Source organism: Corvus kubaryi, unplaced genomic scaffold (genome assembly GCF_017639235.1).
Source record: "Corvus kubaryi isolate FWS band 111438036 unplaced genomic scaffold, C.kubaryi_AGA036_p1.0 37385, whole genome shotgun sequence".
Taxonomy (NCBI): domain Eukaryota; kingdom Metazoa; phylum Chordata; class Aves; order Passeriformes; family Corvidae; genus Corvus; species Corvus kubaryi.
Window position 1 is genome coordinate 8,174,506 of NW_024581127.1, and position 20,012 is coordinate 8,194,517.

The 20,012-nt window shown below is 40.4% G+C and overlaps 1 long non-coding RNA gene across 1 annotated transcript; it reads left to right on the forward strand.

The window, feature by feature from the left end:
• The first annotated feature begins 17,118 nt into the window (after positions 1-17,118).
• LOC121668200 lies at positions 17,119-18,508 on the forward strand. Its single transcript, XR_006017300.1, has 3 exons — positions 17,119-17,318; positions 18,122-18,253; positions 18,411-18,508. It is a non-coding gene; the product is annotated as an uncharacterized LOC121668200 (long non-coding RNA).
• Positions 18,509-20,012: the final 1,504 nt, after the last annotated feature.

The following is a 20,012-nucleotide window of genomic DNA, read 5'->3' on the forward strand; positions in this document are numbered from 1 at the left end:
TAGCCTGTCCACTACCAGGACTTAGGGAAGAAAATATGCTGGTGAAGACCAACAGATCAGCTCTCTTTCTTTAGGACCACATCCACCCTTATTTAAATGTATCTGGACAAGTGACAAGTGAGTTTCTTTGATTATACTTATTTTACTGCTTCTATTGCAGTAAAATAAGAAACTGAAACTGTGAATTGTGATTGCTTAGATAAATGCACTGCAACACTGTCTGTTCCCACTTTGGCTTACACTTTGAGGAATACCTCATTATATTTTTCAGCGAGGTACTGTTTTGTAGTTTGCAGCATCAGTCTCAATTGTGTGAATCTCTACACATATCTCAGCAACCTCTTCAGGAGGGATGGGTATGGGTACCACTTCCTTCTGCTTTCCAACAGTGAAAGAATAGCGCTCTCACAAAGCTGTGTGAAATTTGAAGACTAGCTTTTTCTGTGCTAACTCCCTATTGTTATGTGCCATTTTAGTCAGTGTGGTTAAAGAAGAGGATGAGGCATCCCAGCTTTCTGGGTGGCCTGAAAAAATCTGTTATCTCCCCTCAGGTTTTCCACAAATGTACTTGAGCTTTCCTTTAAGTATCATATCTGAATTTGAGAATCCCCATAAAGGAAAGGAAGATTCGAGGAATCTCTGAATGCAAGTTTTAAAAGCTGGAAATAGGACTAATGGAATCTCGGTGGGTGTCCCAAAAAGATAATGTAGTAGTTTGTGCTGAAGAGCATGCTGTATGATTTGCTGATGAATGCTGGGATATTTACTTAGATGTAGGATCAACCACATGTGGAGCAGATCAATAATTCAAGCACTTCTCCTAGGTGAAAAAATTGCTATCTTCCTGTAGTTGGGTTAGTGCTGAAAGGTGCAACAAGCTAGCTCATATATTTTCCATAGGATTTTTTAAATAAAAGGCAATAAATTTACTATCTATTCTATAAAGTCATCATTAAGAAAGGGACAGTGTATAATAAATTGCCCATCATTTATTTTCTAAAAGGGTTTCTAATGAAAGATTAGCACTAATTGAATTTAATCACACTGGGAAAAAATTGACAATTTTCCAAAACTTTTAGATCTTGTTCATAGTTATTCTACTTTAACACTTTCTAGATTTCTATATCACCTGCAGTATCTCCACTATTTTTTAAAATTACTTTTTTCTAAAGACGAGAAACTGCTTCTTCCATTATGAACTGTGTTTATAGGCCAAATTTTGAATCCTGACTAACTAGTCCCACTTACAGAACAAACTTTTCCTTTTTTCTACAAAAAATACATGGTCATATTAACTGTCAGCAATGTATATTGCTCTCCTTACTGTCTTTCTCCATGTTCTCCTATCTGAGCATTTTCCTGTTCAACAGAAAAAGTTTCGAGATTTGGAGATTTTGGGGTGGTTTTTTTGCTGCTAGTCTCATTCTAAATTTATCCCCATTTCATTGCGTATACTATCTGCTTGCTTAGTTTAAACTCTTCTGTTCTTGATTGCATTTGCTGTCATCTTTGGCTATGTTTTCAATTAATTATAATCTGAAATATTTGCCATTTCTCTTTTTGCTTGCTTTCTTCTCTGTTTCTTTTCTAACCCTTAAAACTAAAGCAAAGCAAAATTTACCTGATCTTTAGTTAGGTTAACATCCCCAAAAGGAAAAAGACATTTTAAACATCCCCAAAAGGAAAAAGACATTTTAAAATAAGTGGGTTCATATTGGTTCTGAGAAAAGTGTCTTCTGTTTCTACTTAATTTGCTTCAGTATGTTTGAGTCCATTATATTATTTCCATTGGGGAAAAAACAAAAATGTAGTTTATTGCAGAGTAAATACACTGATACATGTGAGTTTGCATTTGAGACAATTAAATACCCTTTTTATCCATGCAAACAGAGGATGCTTTCAAGGGCAGTGACAGTAAAATCTTGGCACCAGTCAAGTACATGAAATTGACTGATTTCCTTTTAAAAAGTCTTTAAAGATTTCTCTAGATGCTTCTGTACATGTCTGCAGGCTGAAAAGACTTCTACCCTCAGAAACTCTCTGTAATGGACTGAGATATCAGGCTTTTTAGCACTAATAAAATAACACCCTGTCAAATACTTGATGGTGGAGGGAAGGTCAGTTGATCGTTCAGCTGGCTGACCAAGTCACAGTCTTAAGATTTCAGGGTAGAGGGAAAAATACTGCTTTTGTTAATGCCTTCTCTCACCTTAAGGTGCCAAGAAGTCAGGTGATGTGAAGCCAATCTTTTTAGGAGATAGTTTTTTGCCCAAAGCCACTTTTACATTTCTGCCTTATACTTGGTTCATGTTTAACTCTTTTAACCTGACCTTGCATACCATTGGTAGAACACAAGCTTATTTCCTTCAGAATGAGTTCTCTCAGGCGATGCTTATATTTTCAATGGCAACTTTCTCTTGCTGAGTTTTGAGCCATGGTTCTTTGGGCCTCAGTCATGTCTCAATGTTTATGATAGACTTCTATAAAGTTTGTAATAGAAAGCGTTAGGAAAGCTTACATGGTCTCAGTGACTCCCACTGGTGGTCTAAGGGCTGGAGTTCCTGTTGTTGTAGGACATTTTCATTCCCCGCTTTCTCTGCAAGGATCTATGTCTGGACAGTTGAACTTCTGATAAAGGAGTGGAGCACTGTTGGGTTACTTTTATTCCTGTTATTTGGCCGTGCACATCCATTAGTCACTTGTTGTCGGTCTGCTGTGCACAGGAACACCACCTGTGTTCATCATTCATGCTCTGTACCTTGCTAATGACTGTGCAGTATGCATGCATGGTGCTGGTTTTGATCTGACATCTGTATTTGCACCCATTTCAAGGTCCTTTTATACTGCCAGAGCAGTGCAAACGGGTGGTGGTGGCAGGTACCTACAGATTAAACCCCCCTTAAACACGAAGGGTTCAGTTCTGTCACCCTGACTCATTTCAGGTAATACCTTGCTCTACAAGTGCTGGTAGGTTCAGTGCATCTGTTTATGTGACAAGGTGAAAGGGAAAGGGTGGGAAAGGGTGACAAAATCAGGTGGTTTGCAGTTGAGCCCAGCGTTAGGATATCAACTCTGTTACAGAAGAAGAGCTGTCATAAAAGAAATATTTGATTCTGGGAGAGAAAGACCAAGTCAGCAGGATAACATACCTTGAGGAACATAAACAGTAATTATATTACATTGTTTGTCAATATTCCCCTTCTGTAATCTAGAGCTGTGTTGGCAAAATTGGCTGCAGAGCTCAGTATTAACTCTAGTGGGTTGCTGGCATCCAGGTAGACTGGATGGCTTAACTAGTGCAAACTGAGTGCGACTGGTAGCAGGCAAACAGAGGGCAATTTGCCTTCTATTATATTTTCAAGGATGTTCCCCATAGAAGAAAACATTGCTTTGAAATGTATTTGAAATGTATGTGCTTTTGAAAAGCATTTGCATCCACAGGGCTCATATTACCTCTGAAAACTTGAGAATAAAAGTTTGAGAGGAATCTCTGTGCGTAACAGACTCTACATTTATGAGGTACATTTTCCCAGCATGCGTAATTCTAAATATTGAATGATGGCAATTACTAAGGGCATTTGAAGAGTGAGACATTGAGGAGTGTTGTCATATTATATTAGTTATGGGTAATAGCTGCTGACTTTGGAACAGTGATGTGAAAATCAGACCACTTCAGAAGCTTAATTTGAAAGCTGGGAGAGTCATGCAAGGTGACAGATCTGTACCAATGTAGGAAATGTCTCGGAGGCAGATAACTGCTGTTTCATGCATAAGTAGTCAGAGTCCCAATATTTTTTCTATGCAAATCAATGTCAAAAATTCAGGTTAACCTGATTAGGATCATCTTGCAGGAAAGGATTTTCTATATCACAGATAAGAGCTATAATTACGTTTTAGATGAAGAAAAGTTATGAATTCCATTATTTACATAATATGTTGAATCTAGGAACCCTAGGAAAGTTCTTAATATCAGTTATTGTCTGTATAGAACAATTCTTGTTCAGAGAAACAAATGAGGAAGGTGCTTTTCTGTGAATTTAGGAAGGCAATTTGAATTGGTATGCATGGTGTGCATTTGTGCTGATCCTCCATTATGCCTTTCTCATAGATGTATCACTAACTCACCTTACATTTGGTGAGAATACTTTGAACATTCTAGCAGACTGCTTGCTCATCTTTGGTAGTTTGCCTAAAACAGTGTGATCTCCATAGCTAATGATGCTTAAGGTTTTTTGTTGCATCTCATCCCTCATCTACATGGGGTCACCTTTGCCATTTTTGAAGAAAGACTCCCACAAAAGAAGGGTGTTCAGGAGACATTGACAGAGACCTGCAATATGTCTTGGGTAGGAAGGAAGATTCTGTCTAATCTGTGCTATAAGTAATAAAATGTGGCCAGGCAAATAATTTTTCTTCTCTGGAAAAGTTCAAATAAACCATAAGGGAGATATTATGAACTCATCCAGTATATAAAACCCCTCATGTTCTCATTCATTCACAAGGCGACAATAAAGAATTTGTTTTGTGTCTTGCATATTTATCATTTTTGGATGTCAGAATTATTGCTTTCTGTTATCACTTTAAAAGATTTTCTGATAAAAAATCTTCCAAGGAAGATTTGTATTATATCAGGAAAAGAATTCTTTTGCTATCATAATATAATCTATATTTTAGAATGGAATTAACTGTATTCACAAAGAACTGTTTGTAATGTCTGGTCATCTAGATTAGGAGTGTTGCCAATGTAAACAGAATTTTCAGTTGGGAAAATTTTATAGATACGGAATTACCATGGACTATGTAGTGGCTTCCTGAACACAATAGTAAGTGCTAAGATTTTCATAAGCTGTGCCTAGTTAGGAAGAAGTATATGTTGCAGTGAGGCTGGTTTGGTAGGTTGTTTTGCTCAATATAGAACACTCAATGGTCTTGGCAAATACATAATTTCAAAGTTACTTCCCCTGATTTGTCTCAGTTTGCTACCTCATTCTGCCTTTCCAAACAGAGAGACTCCTATTTCTAGAATGGATCTATTTGCTATTTTCTAGAATGATGTTATCACCAACATCAGTCCTTAGCTGATAAATCCAAACATTAATGCAATTTTTTGACCATTGTAAATTATAGAAATGCTTTTCTGGATGTGCTCTTTCAAAGTAATTTCTTTGCTTCTTTTTTCCAGTGCTACTCTTTGCTTTTGTAAAACCTGATTTTCTTTAAGTGATCTGATAGAAAAATACATGGGCTGCTGTTTAGATTATTGCTCACATTATTTTAGGATTAAAATGGGAATGTGTTTTAGTGTGCTATTGAGTATTTACAGTGATATGCGTCCTTGAATATAAGCCTTTCTTAAGAATGTAAAAGGAAGGAAAAGCAGAAAAATGCACAAACTTTGAATATATGAATTCCTATTGTTATGTCTTGTATATAGTTCCATTCTCTAAGTAGTAAGGGTCATGCTGATTTTAACTACACAAGAACTGTGCAATTTTAAGTACTTTAAGTAAGGTTTGCTTTTGTGTCTTTAGACAGCTCTGGCCCCTATTTCTTTACATTTCAAGCAAAGTATAATATACCTAAAATTCAGAAATAAAAATAGAACATAATATGCACTGAAGCTGTATCCGTTATATGATGGTAGGTGTTGCTTCTGACAAGATTGATTGTGCTATTACCTGGCCTACTTGAAAACGATAGGAAACTAGAATTTGGTGCATTTGCATGTACTTGGAGAAAGTACTTTTAAATTAGGACAGCACTGTATCATTTTAAAGCACTGAAGAGTAAGTAATACAAAATCAACCAAGAGGATAATCTCTGACATTTACAAATATTTATAATGGCATTAGTTCCAAATAAGTTAGCTGAGGCAATTTGAACCTGTATACCTGAACAAATAAATAAGCATGGCTTGCCATCAGCTTTTTCAGAAATGTACCCCTATTGCTATGGAGCTTTGTGCATCCAATTAAGCAGGGAGAACTACCAGATTTCTCTGGGGCTCCCTTTAGTTGTCTGCTTTATTAGGAAGCATTTCACAAACAGGTAAAAATGTTATGTCACAGAATTTCTGGGCTTTCTGGAATTTGTGCTGCAGTGTTTTAGAGCTGGTCTAAAACTAATGGGTTTACAAAAGACTTGGAGACAGGGCTTTGTTTAATGAAATGTCCCAGATTGGCAGGTCTGGCACTAGTTTTCCTTGCTTGCCCATGAAACAACATTGTCTTTATGCAACTCAGTGCAGTGGTTAGAATGTGTTGCCCGTGTGAGCCAGACCTTGCACTTGACCCCAAACTGACTTTGCCAAATTCACTGAACTCAAGCCAATGCTGAAGCAGTTTTCCACAAGCTCTGAGGAGTGCACGAAAATACTAAATGAGCCTGTGTAAATTTTTAGCGTGGGCAAAGTGTTCAGGTAGGAAGGAGAGCTAAGCATGGGTGTGCCTGCTTTCGCTTAGCCTCTGTCCCCTGCCAGAAGGCCAATGGAATCCTGGCCTGGATCAGGAGTAGTGTGGCCAGCAGGACCAGGGAAGTGATTCTTCCACTGTACTCAGCACTGGTGAGGCTGCACCTTGAGTCCTGTGTCCAGTTCTGGGCCCCTCAATTTAGAAAGGATATTGAGGTGCTGGAGCATGTCCAGATAAGGATGATGAATCTGGTGAAGGGTCTGGAACACAAGTCCTGTGAGGAGCAGCTGAGGGAACTGGGGGTGTTTAGCCAGGAGAAAAAGAAGGCTCAAGGTAGACCTTATTGCTCTCTACAACTGTGTGAAAGGAGTTTGTAACCCTGTGGGGGTCAGTCTTTTCTCCCTGGCAACCAGCAATAGGACAAGAGGACACAGTCTTAAGCTACACCAGGGGAAGTTTAGGTTTGACATTAGGAAAAAATTTTTCACAGAAAGAGTGACTGGGCATTGGAATGGGCTGCTCAGGGAGATGGTGGAGTCATCGTCCCTGGAGGTGTTTAAGAAAAGATGGGATGTGGCTTAGTGCCATGGTATAGTTGACATGGTGGTGTTAGGTCACAGGATGGACTTGATGATCTCAAAGGTCTTTTCCAATCTAGTTGATTCTGTGATTCTGTGACTTGCAGTCATGTCCTATGGCCATATGGGGATCAGAAATCCTGATTTTATGGTCAGCATGTCCTTATGGAAAATAGGCTCACTGTGGCACAGGTGACTGAGGCAGAATGAGTGTGCAGAGTGTGGCTCAGGGAATGTGCTGTGCTTTAGCCTGCCCTGTGATTCTGTGGGCACTTAGCAGGGTGGGCATGGCTGCAGGGCTTTGGTGGTTGCCATCAACATGGTTTGCTGCACAAGAGGCAGAAGCACTCACCTTTGAACTAAAACAGGGTCCCAAGTCCCATCAGGGTCCCAAGTTCCTGCATCAGCAGTGCTCCTATAACCTCTAGCCCTCCAAACTCAACTCCAAAACCTAAATATTTGCCCTGAGAACCATAAGATTTAAATTAACCTGATGTGGTGTTCAAAACTAAAAGCTTGATTTAAAAGTAGGAAATTTACAGAAGCACAACTGAGAGTTAAATTTGTCTTGTGAAGCCTTTATTTCTGGTCCTAATGTTTAAGATGGAAAAAACCCAGCTTGACTTCCTGTTTCCCAGAGTGAATTTGTAGGCCTGAGATTTAGAAGCAAAAGTAATTTTGCTGGTATATTGAGATATCTAACCTGCAAATCTATAAGAGAAGACAAAAATGCAATTCTCACAATGCTTTGGTTGCATTTATTTAGAGGAAAACCCCATTTAGAAACTAGAAACAGTGCTAAATGCCAATTGTAAGATGCATGCTTTAATGGTGATTTCCTGCTACCATCTGTTCTGTAACAAAAAGGCAGTCTCAGTTTCTGGGTCAGAAACAAGGCTCTGGTAGTAATTTTGTACTTGGAGGATGTCATGTGCTTTAAACCAATTCACTCCTGTGGTGCTGTGCAGTAGGAGATCATCTGAGAAGTTTAAGATAACCCAGGACAATTTAAATCACACAGTTTTAGCAAGGGTCTGTTAGTTTTAAGCACTAGCACAATTTGGCTGAGGACTATGTGTAGATTGATTCTTCAAAGGTTGGTGCACATCTAATTAGGACCTGGGGGCTTGCTGGAAATGGTTTTATGTTTATTCTTTTTCAAGACTTCTTTATAAAAGTTTCTAACTGGGTGATACTTTCTAGTTTATACCAAACTTTTGTAATGGTGAAATTTAGAGGACAGGATGATCATCCTGTCTATAACTGCAACTACAGCCTCTTGGAATATAAATCTGTTGTCCCATTCTATTATTGATCTAATGAATAACAGCTTTTTGTAAAAGATGCCACACAAGTAATCTTCTGAGTTAACAGCATACTATATATCCAAAATTTTTACAACCAAGTTTTTAGAGGTACCTGAAAGGGCAAATTATTCCATTGCCACAGTGTGTGATCTAATGGTTTTGTATGTATGGGGTTTTGTGGGAGCTGAAAGACTTGCTTTTTATTACCAATTTTCTGAAATTACTCTTCTGACCTATTTTTTTGTTCTGTTTTTGTTCTTTTTCCAAATGAAGTTCATATATTCTTCATGAAAAAAAAGATACCAGCTGTTAAATGTTTTCATTTGCTGGAGTACTGCTTTATCGGGTTTAGTTTGGGTTGTTTAGAAGAAACCCAGGAGATCAATATTTACAAATATCACCACTTTGGAAATGAATTTTGAGTATTTTAAGTAAGGGTGGAAATGTCTTGAAATTGGCATAAGAAAAGCCACCAGCATTTAGTGAGGATCTAGTCTTCCTATGTGAAGTCTTCCTTCCTCTCTCTACTGGCAGCCTAGGGAATGTAGAATCCCCAGTGTGTCTTGGAATTCACTTGCAATGCAATGTTTCATCTGAGAATATAGGAAACCCACAGGACATACAGGGTGGTCCTAATTGCCAGTCTGGTGTTGGCATTATCACCCATCTTCTACAAGAGTCAGGGAGCACTGAAATTCTACATCTTCTACACAAGACTCGAGGGAACCTGAGATTACAGCCCCTGCTCCTGGGGAGTGGCATGTGCTTTGCCTGGCTGGACCACCAGGTAAGCACAGACATGCTTCCCAGGGAATGGACTTCACTGACCCCTGTTTCCCTTCATCTGTGGAATGAGTGGGCATCTTGGAAGCCCCTCTGCCTGTCACCAGAGCCCATGCTTCCCGGGATGGTGCCCTGTGGGCTGGTCCACCATCCTGATGCAGCGCAGTGGGCCTGTCTCCTTCCTTCCCATACCAGTGTCAGTAAATCACTTGTAACTATTCAGGGACTGGAGTCCTTATGCTTGTCTGTCTTGTCTTGTCTTACTCTGGATCTTCACTTTCAGGTTCAGTGGTGGCTTCCCAGTGCATTTAGCAGCATAATGTTGATATGTGGACTTAGTCACCTAATCCTATTATGCTAGAAACAAACTGCTTGGATTGCGGTCTTTGACATTCAGTGCATTTTCTGGAACTTTTTGAACAATTTTCTGTCCTTTTTTTTTTTCTTCTATTACGCTTTGAATGGTAGTAATTGAATTCTGTTTTAATTCAGAGAAACATGGTCAGTGGCTCAGCAAGGCTGCACATACCACAAACACTTGTGAGTTTACCTTGTTGTATTGAAAACTGAGGACAGAATCCAAATGGAGAGATTAGAGTTAATCCTTGGAAGTACACTGAAGTTCACAAATTGTTTATTTGACAATTTAGTTTGTGTTGTAGTGCTAGGTTTGGTTTAGCAAGCTGCAGCTTTCCCTGGGAGCTCAGCAGGGCTTCTTACGGCAGGGCAGCCATTCTGTCCTCCCATAGCCCATTTTGGACAGCTCCACAGTTTTGCTCCCACCCGCTATCAGCTCTACAACACAGTGACGGCGAAGGAGGCGAGAAGGGTCCCTCCACAAGGGTTTTAGAGGATCTTTAATCTTACATCTTCTCCCAGAGACCCCCAGAGGCCGAGAGACCTCATGCTCCGGGTGCAGGGGGGTTTTGTCAGCTTGCAGGGGCGGTACATGGGCGGAGTTGGGGTACAGGAACCAGTAGCGAGAGCCCAAGGGAGTGGCCAAGGCTAGGGGCAGGGGAAAGTTGGGGGGGGGGGGGGCAACAATGTGAAAGGCATTTAGTAAATGAATCAGTGGGAAATACAACATGACATATTTGTCTAGTTGCTGCCATCCTATATAGTCCACCTGTTCCGTCTTGATAAAGTGATCATTAATTGTTCAGAAACATGCCTCAGTTTTTTTCTGTGCTGGTGCACACAACTAATGCATGTCATTAATGCCATCCAGAGGGAGCAGTTTGGAAGATGAGAGGATAATTTACTCACCATGTGCATTTAGTCCTTAGCTCCCTTGCTGAGGTTCCCCTGCTGGTTTGGATTCTGTTTTCTTATATAAACCTGCCCTACTTGTGATAACCAGAAATGTAGTGAGCATACTAGTTTAATTCAAGGATAGGATGGTACAAATTCTGGTTTGTCTTTGGAAACCAGAAAGCTGAGTTCTGTTTTAATCTGCAGACAGATGCCTAGTTCTGGCATTGCTACCTCAGTATGAGTTGAGAGCTACATTAGGAAGCACTGTGAGATAATTACAATCACTAAAATATGAATAGACTTTAATTTATAGTAGAGAAACCAAACACTTTGTACAACAAGTAGATAATAGTCATCCAAATGCTCAATAAACATCCAATAAGTGGGAAAAAAGCTTAAAAATCAGTTGATGTACAGTGATGTACATCTTATTAGTGTAGTCTGGTCTGTGCTAACACCGTCATAAGCAGTAGCAGTCTGTAGGGAATTTGAGTAGATTTCAGTGAAACATTTAGGATGAGGGGAAAAGTCCTCCTCCTTCATCATCACTGGAGACACTGTCCAGAGGATGAGGCTCACCTGGAACCCCACGTCTGCCCTTACTGACTGGCCTTCAGGGAGTTTTTCTCCCCCTCTCTGCATTTTCCTCTCTCCTGTTCTATTTTCTCTTCCCTTCTCTGCTTTTGCTTTTGTTTTTTTTCTCCTCAAGATTACTTTGTCTATTAGAGTCGATGTGTGTCATCAGCAGTGGATCCTGCTAATAAATCTTTGTGCACATTCCCCTGCCTCAGCATCCTTTGTGCAGCAGGGAAATTGATGATCAAGGCTGAAGGAAAAAGCTGTAAGAGAAAGTGAAAGGTGGTAATTCAGACAGGTGAAAGCTGAAGAGGAAAGAGGGGTCAAGGTGCAGGACTTCAGACCAGACATAGTGCTGGTATGGATATGCTGGTGTGGTTGTGCTGATTTCTGTTATCAAGGTGCTCTTGCTGAGGGTACAGTTTGTAACAGGAAAATTATGGGATGCTTTCAGCATTGTCTACAAAAGTGCAGTTTTTCTGGGATAAATGCATCTGTGCAAGGACACCGGGGCACTGGTATGTCAGGCACAAGGACTCTTAGTGCCAGCAAATGTTTGTAGGGGACCAGAGTGTGTCTGTGCATGTTGAAGAAAGCAGGATGCCCACAGAGGCGCAGGCTTGTGTCCTCAGCAGGGTCCAGCATGTTTCCTCTGACAAAATGGGATGCAGAATGTGTCAAAGTTCTTCTTCAGCCCCTGAATCACTCTGGCCTTAGTTTGCTTAAGTGTCTGTTAAATTGTTTCCCCTCCTTCCTGCTGCAGTGGGTTCTGGACACTGTGTTATCATAGAATCACAGAATTGTTAAGGTTGGGAAAGAACTCCAAGAGCATCGAGTCCACCGTTAACACACGCAGCAAGGGGAGCATCCCAATCAGTGAGCGCTCCCGAGGCTGTGTTAGCCCAAAGGCTGGCTCATGTGCGCGTGCCGCAGAGCTGAGATCCCCACTGTGGGGTGAGCTGGGCACTACCTCACACCAGCAATCCCTGCCTCTGCCTGTCACTCCCAGCAGAGCTCCCAGCACCCATCAGAAACCTGTCTGCAGATCTGTAGGACCAGGAGACTCTGTAAAATGACCTATTTCCACATTTGCTATTCCTTTTGCTTAGAAAAGCAGACTTAGCTCGATCCTTATTTTTAGTTTTGTTTCTCTTGTGTGTATGCTAATTGTATATTCCATGGAAAATTATAACTTGGGGACATTCACAAAGAGATACAATATCAAATATAGTGTTATTTTTTTCTAGTCATAAGTATTTGATAGAAAACAGCAGGTGTTATATTTTGTCTTGGAGCAGATAACATTCAAGGAAGAAGAAAAGAAAACCTTTCCTTTTCCCATGGGTGCAGGACTGATAAATTATTCCAATGATAGATAAGGTGAGAACTCACCCAGGTAACAAACCTTTGGGAAAGAAAATCACATAATAGAAATAGTGGTATTAATAATAATAAAAAAAGATGAATGTATGCTTTCACTGCTAAAATCTTGTTTGGATGCAGAGCTCCAAAGCTTTGCATGTTATTCATTCTGAAAGAAAACTTTTTATTTCCCTTAAATGAAAAGAAGCAACAAAACCAATCTACTGTACAAATGGAATGGATTTGAGGCTTTGTCTGACAGTAGATGTCCCAAAGTCTTTCATTTTTGCTTGCTTTTCTACATTCATGTGTGGCACAAAATACTTATATTCCAGTATATAAGAATGTGTGACTCCAGCTGTCTTTGCATCTATCAAATAAGGAGAATAAATATCCAAACGCTTCTAAGACCTAAGAAAATTCTCAGGGGAGGAAGTTGAAATAAGAAGAAAGAAGCCACATGCATCTCCCTTTTGTTTCCATTGGCCTGCTCTTGATCATGAGGAATATTCCTTCAGCATGTTTCTCCCACTGCTCTTGAGCTACTCTTAGTATCTAATAAATACATCACATACCCAATGAGTTGTCGAGATTCATTCAAGGTTCCTGGTCTATTACACAATATCTCTAAGCACATTCTCAGAGTGCCTGGCTTGGGAATTATGCCACAGTTTCTACCCCAATTTTTTGGTCACTCTGAACCCTCCTTTTTTTTGATGATCCTTGGTCCATTCTTGGTGACTTGCTGGCTGCTTTTGCCAGGGTCTGCTCTGCCAGAAGCGGGGTCTGCTGTGCAATCTGCTGTCCGGTGCCTGGGATCTGCTGTGTTGCTGGGGCTGCTCTCATGGGCTGGGGGATGGTGAGAAAAATCCATGTGGAGAAGTTCACCAGTGAAATCCACACCTAGACCCTGGGTAAGACAAAATTTACCAGATGGTCTGGGCATTGGCTAGAGTCTGTCATTGGAATAATTCTGTCCAGAACAGTAAAAAAAATTCACTGGCTTTTATGGACTAGATCATGGGCTCTGTGCACAGACTTACACTGTGTTGGGGTTTTAGTTTAGTCTGTTTTTTTTCCTGTTAAAGGAATTTTCTCCCATATGCATGTTGCTAGGGGACAAATAGCTGTACTTAAGAAAGACAAAAGGGGAGTGGGGCGGACCTGGCTACTCTTTTGTCTACACCTGGGTGTGGGGTCAGTTCACTCTGAGCGTCCGGAGAGAGAAGCTGCAGAGAAAGGAGCTGCTGCTTCTTTCTTTTTGGCCGTTCTTTCTTCCTGCTGGAAGCAACGCCGGGACCCCAAAAGCCGCTTTCCCTGCCCTGCTGGAGACCGGGCTGTGGCTGCCCTGCCCCGCTGCTGCTTCGAGTTTTCGCTACGCTGTAGCCCTGCTCGCCCTGCCTGCCTGGGCCTCCGTGGGGTTCTCCCATCTGGATACATCTCGCCTGCCACCCGGGATTTGCGTCCGTCCCTGCCGTTCCAGCCGCCGTTCTAGCCTGCTGTTTCAGCCTGCTGTTCCTGAGAGCCCGGGATCAGCTGCCCAGGGGTTTGTGAAGCCTTTGTCCCATCCCTTCCCGGGATCCCAGGGCACCAGAGCCGCGGGTTTCCCGAGCTCGCTCCGGAGCGCCCCCTGCAGCCGCGGGGGAACCATCGCACCCGCCCTGCTCACCGGGAGCCGCCAGCGCCCCTGCCGGCTGCGAGCGGAACTGCACCCGAGGGGAAAGGGCCTGACAGCCGAGAAGGCTGGGACTGGGTTTGTGATTGCTGTTACTGCCAGAGTTGTTGTTGTTTTGTTTGACTGGTTATATACATATATATATATATAGTAAAGAACTGTTATTCCTATTTCCCACATCTTCGCCTAAAGGCTCTTGATTTCAAAATATAATAACTCAGAGGGAAAAGGGGTTATATCTGCCACTTCAAGGGGCCCTCTGCCTTCCTTAGCAGACACCTGTCTTTCAAAACCGAGACACACTGTTTAAAAAGTTTTGTCTTGTTCACTCCACCCAATCAATCAATATGAGAAAAAGAAATGATTGAAAGTTGTTTGTAATGAAATACAAGAGAATTAACTCACAAAATGGGTCCACATTCTTATATATTCATGCAGTCCCTTGCTGATTATATCTTTTATTGATATCCATCTGAATTGGTGATGAATCTCTTATGTGTATTCTTCACTCCAGTGTAATTGAGCCTTACCTATCTCAGGTATATTTAGATAACTAGCTGGCTGTGGTGCTGTGCAATTGGTTTTAAATTAATGCTGGATAGCAGAATAGTTGCTTGTAGCACAAAATAATAAATGGAAGCAGCTTTGAGGTCTGCTCAGGAGCATTTTAGAGATCATTGTTTAATCAGACCTTGAGGAATTGGGCACAGATCTGTGCAAGTCAATGGAATTGCTCATGCAGAGCTGAGTGGGGTATAGTGAGCTATGAGCTGGGTTTGCAAAGCTTCTGAGTGCACAGACCACCATCTGAAATAAGTCTTTCTTGTTGGTCTTGGTTGAACCTAGGGAAAGCTTTAGATACTTTGAAATTTGCTAGAAAATAAGGAATGCAAAGGTGAAAAGCTGCTATAATGGAACAGAAACTATTAAGGTATTTAGGACACTAAAAGTACATAATGGTAAATAAAAGTCTGAATCTTTGCTTTCCTTGGCCTGAAACAAAGACTTAAACATAGTTGTCCCTCTTTTCTGAATTCAACACAACACAACATAATTTGCCATTTGGCTCTTCTGTTAGGTCATTCTTCATCTGCCCTCTGACATGGAAAACAAATCTAAGACATGTTTCCAACACCAAAGTATAAATACTTCATTCTGGAAATCTTTGCATGAAATGTTTTGTTAGAAATTAGGTTAAGCTTAGCATTTTTTTCACCTAGCTCACTAGTTCATCCTTTTCCCTGAGTAGGGCCTCTGACCTGTGTCTTCAAAGCAACTGAATTTTATGCTAGGCATCTAGTGAGTCTTTGGAGGTAAAAATGAGTGATAACTTGTGATTTTAAAAGTTGGAAGTTTTAATATGGATGTCGACATAGACGTTTAGACTTGACGATATAGTGTGTAGAAGCTCATTGCAGCTTCACCAGTTATGTAAAAAAACTCCATTGTATTTACCCTGGGGAAATGATGCCTCTCTGCTAATGTCTGTATATTAAGGATGGGCTTATTAGCAAAATACTCAGGATCTGCTCTCTTTCTTGGACTGATGGATTGTAAATAGGCTCAGAACTGAATCAGGGATTTTGTGTTGTGTTGCCATTCATTAAGTAGACTGAAGTAAAAAGAAAGGGCTGAAGGTCTGAGTTGCTTGGCAGGCAGCAAGGGAGAAATCCTGAGCTTGCAACTCTGCCATTCAGTTTAAAAATGTTGAATGCATCTGACAAAACGGAACATTATTCCTGCCTGTTTTAATTCTCTCTAAAACTTCTGCAGTCTGACTTTCCCCAACAAAATGTGAAGGTTTCCCCTCTTATTTGGGCATGTCGTGGAAGATACCTGTTGTTCCCAGCTGCCTTTGAACTAACTAAGCTGCAGCTCAGTTAACAAGACTCAGTTTTCCCAGTTGTATAATTTGAACTGGTCAAGCAAGTGAGAAGAGGAATAAAAATAACTGAGCCAGAATTACATTTTTGTGGCAAAATTTGACATAAGGAAAATGTCCTTTTATGAGTTCTAGCTGAAGAGGAAGGTATATTTTACAAATGCAAAGGAATTTTTGTTGAACCATTCTTGTCCATTTTTCTTGAAGTGAAAGGAGGGAGCCAAGTTCTGAAGCAATTTATTTTAAAATCAAAATTTGACTAACAGGTTGCAAGGAATAAAAAATAATGAAATATGTCTGTGGACTAATTTGTGTACTTGGAAGGTTTTGTCAGTTATTTCCTTTGATGTCATCCTCTGTTTACCTGAGATACTATACAGATAAGAATGCTTCACTTTCTTGACACACAATAGTACAGATGTTTAACATAATAATTCAGAAATTTTTAAATAGTAGTATTTTAGTAATATTTTGTGGACCCTAATGATGATTTTGAATTCTTACAGTCTTGATCTGTTGATAGCTTTTTTCTATCTGATCAGTGGTCCAAACATTATAAAATAGGGATGCTATAGCAAAACATTTACACTGACTTTCACATTTTTTCAGTGATGGGGGCATGCTTTCTTATTGTTAGAATATTGCATTTCACCTTATTGCCTACTCTTCTATCCAGTTGCATACTAAAATTACTTTTTAAATAGATAAAATATTTTGATGTTAAAATTATTAAAATTACTAACAGTAAGACTAGTGCTTGTACCAAGCTCTGCCACAGACATTTTGACTGGTCCTGAGTCTCCTTCTCTGTCTGTTAAAAGGAAGGAGGAGTGTTGATAGTTCCTCCTTTCTCACATTCTTCTTCTATAAGAAACGTATTTTGCAGAGTGTTTAAATATAACTTAGATGCCACCATATCAGAAATTTAAGTGCATGCTTCTAGCTTTGCTTAAAAGAGCATAGATATATGCTATTTAATCCTTTCCTGAACCAGGATCATGGACTGAAGGTTATTCAAGGTAAGAAGCATCCTGAGTGTGCCTGGGCTTGTACCCTATATAGGGGCACCTGCAAGGAAAGAGAGTTCAGAAGGCTTGATTGGTACAAATGGTTGTGAGGGGTGTTTAGTACAAGGCCACTTGGATAATCACCACACACTGAGAACATTTTGTTTTGTCTTGGGCTCTCTTCAGAGAAAGGACTTTTCTTCCTGTCTGCACTTTCACACATTGGCATCACTCTTTAGGCTGTTCTGGCACTCTGGACCTACATCAGTTCTGCTGCCACACTGTGTCTGGAGGGTGGGCTGAGGTTTCTATTTATCACACTGAAGGATTCATTTATGGTCTGTTTCTTTGATTTTATTATGATTGTACCAGGGTTGTATGTGAAACTGCTCTGCAAGCCTGTTAAATTTGGAATGACTTTGTCCCTCTGTCCTGCAAAGGGGGAGTAGCAGCTGCTGTCAGAAACTACTGAGACATTAAGACAGTGAGTTCTTTCCTGTTTCTGTCTTGCTAAAGTAATGGTAAGCTGAAGAGCCCAGCTGGGAGTCAGGTCTGGTCTGGTCTCTTTGCCAGTCAATGCTGACTGTGAAGATGGTGTAAATAACAACCCTAGATGCAGTCCTGGCAAACATTGGCTTTATTTGTAATCTGTGTGGAAGAAGGATACTTATTTCTTTGCAGAATTGGGTTGGTTATGGTTGGAGTTGGTGGAACAGAGGGTAGACTGTAATTTTACTTAATCCCATGCTTGAACATTAAAACTTCTGGATTTTTTTCCCCTGGGGAGAAGATTACCTGTTTGGTTTAACATTCAGTGGCATTTACACTATGTCTGGATGGCTCACATAATTTCATTTTAAAGTCTGAAACTAGTTTTGCATTTTGAATCCTCTTTCTTCCCCCAGTGCTCAGAAGGGAGCTGGAGATTGTTTTAGCTGTCTCATAACCTATGAGCAGTTGCATTATGTTTAGTTTTAATCAAGTTGTGTATAAACAAAATACTTGCTCTTAGGCATTTCTCCTGAACATTGAGGAGCTAGGATTCACATTATTCCGCAGGAAATATGAATTGATAAACACACATTTTCCCTCAATATCTGATTAGTAAAAGCCATGTGAGGGTAGTGAGGATTAAAACGATCCGAACAGCAAAAGAATTAAAAATCTGCTAATATTTTAGTTATGCAGGGAAGAGACTATAACAAACTGCCTATCCCTTCTGAAAAAAACTTATTTGTATTTTAAAAACTCTTAGTTATAGTCGGTAAAGCTGAGTGTTTCCTTCAGGGACTTTGTATGTTGAATCTGATTTGGATCAACTCTGTGTGGAGCAAGGCATCCTTCTGGAAGACAGTAAACACACCTACATTTATCTTTCTTATGGGGAATCACTCCCCCCGCCCCAAACTTCTTAGAAAGGTACTGATGCTTCCTTTTACTTGCTTTTAGTTCCATCATTTTTAACCTGTGTTCCTTGGTATTTATTTTCCAGTATAAACTGTGTGTGATTGATACTGTGGGGTGACTAAAAATTAAAGCATGATGTAACTAATTCTAATTGCACTTTCATTTGTAGCTCAAGCTGTTGTCTCCTTATGTCCCATGAGATCAAGATCTGTCATCAACTGTGAAGCCAATTTCCATCCCACATTTTAAACAAGTCAGAGAGAGTAATGTGTGCAAATCTGTAAATTAAAAATAAAAAAAAAAGAGTTCCTCTCAGTGTTGAAATTAATTTCTTCTTGTTTTTTTCTCCAGTCCCATGTACCATGGAGAAAGTGTTTCATTCCAGATGAGTGGGTATGTGAAAGGGTATGTTGTCCCTTTAGACAACTTGGTTCAGTTTTGAGTGTAGATGAAAGCATGCTTGACATTTATTTCCAAGACTGTATTAGCAGGCAGGGCTACTCTATTCAGTGCCTGAGTTTTGTTTGTGCTGAGAGTCAGAGCAGATACACCTCAGAACCCTTTCTTACATGTCCTAAAGAAACTGCACTTGGATTTCATTGACATAGCATATCAGACTTCAGCAAGGTAAACTTTTTTAAAGACTTATGCATATTCAGTAGTGGATGTCAGTGAGTGGTCTAGTATATTTATTGTGATGGTGAAAATGGAAGCTTTCAGAATGTGTTGTGGAATTAGTGTGCTCAGAAGCCCATGGAACAATACTGGTTCTTTTTCATACCATACCAAATCATCTTGAGAATACAGAATTCCAAGGTAGGTAGTTTTATTGCACAGATATAACTTCAGTGAACCATCAAAAGCCCATATCTACCTCTGGCAAATTTTGTTATTGTTCCTAATGGACAAAGGATCAAATCTTTCTGGTATGGGTTCTCTTCTGCTGTGTGGAAAAGGAAAAAAAAGGAGGATTGCTCAGCTGCCATTATTGGTGGTGGGGCAATATGAAGCTCAAAGCTGAGTGTTTTATGAGTTTGCAATAACTTCCATACTGCCAGGACTGACTGCGTTCCTGTCAGTCCCCATTGCTGTTTTTAGAGATTTTTCTAAAGATGATGCTGAGAGTCTGTTTCTTCTGAGAGCTCCTTTTACCTGGGGGATTATGAGAAGGAGGGAGGAATGTAGAACTCATTTCTGCACACCATGAACATGACTGCAAAAGTAGAGCATTTGGCTTTACATACTGTAGATATATTAAGCTGCTTCTTGCCCTCAGAAACTCAGAAAATATATATATCAAAGTTAAGTTCCATGTCATTTTGATGTCTGCTCATGAATACCCTGAAAAAGTGTCATGGTTTAACCCCAGCCAGCAACACATCCCCCCACACAGGCTCTTGCTCACTCACCCCTGGTGGGATGGGGGAGGGAATCACAAGGGTAAAAGCGAGAAAACTTGTGGGTTGAGATAAAGACAGTGTAACAGGCAAAGCAAAAGCCATGCACACAAGAAAGGCAAACCAAGGAATTAATTCACCACTTCCCATAGGCAGGCAGGTGTTCAGTCATCTTCAGGAAAGCAGGGCTCCATCACACATAGTGGTGACTTAGGAAGACAAGCACCACAACTCTGAATATCCCCCCCACTTCCTCCTTCTTTTCCCCAGCTTTTTATGCTGAGCATGATGTCATATGGTATCAGATATCCCCTTGGTCAGTTGGGGTCAGCAGTCCTGGCTATTTGCCCTCCCAACTCCTTATGTACTGCCAG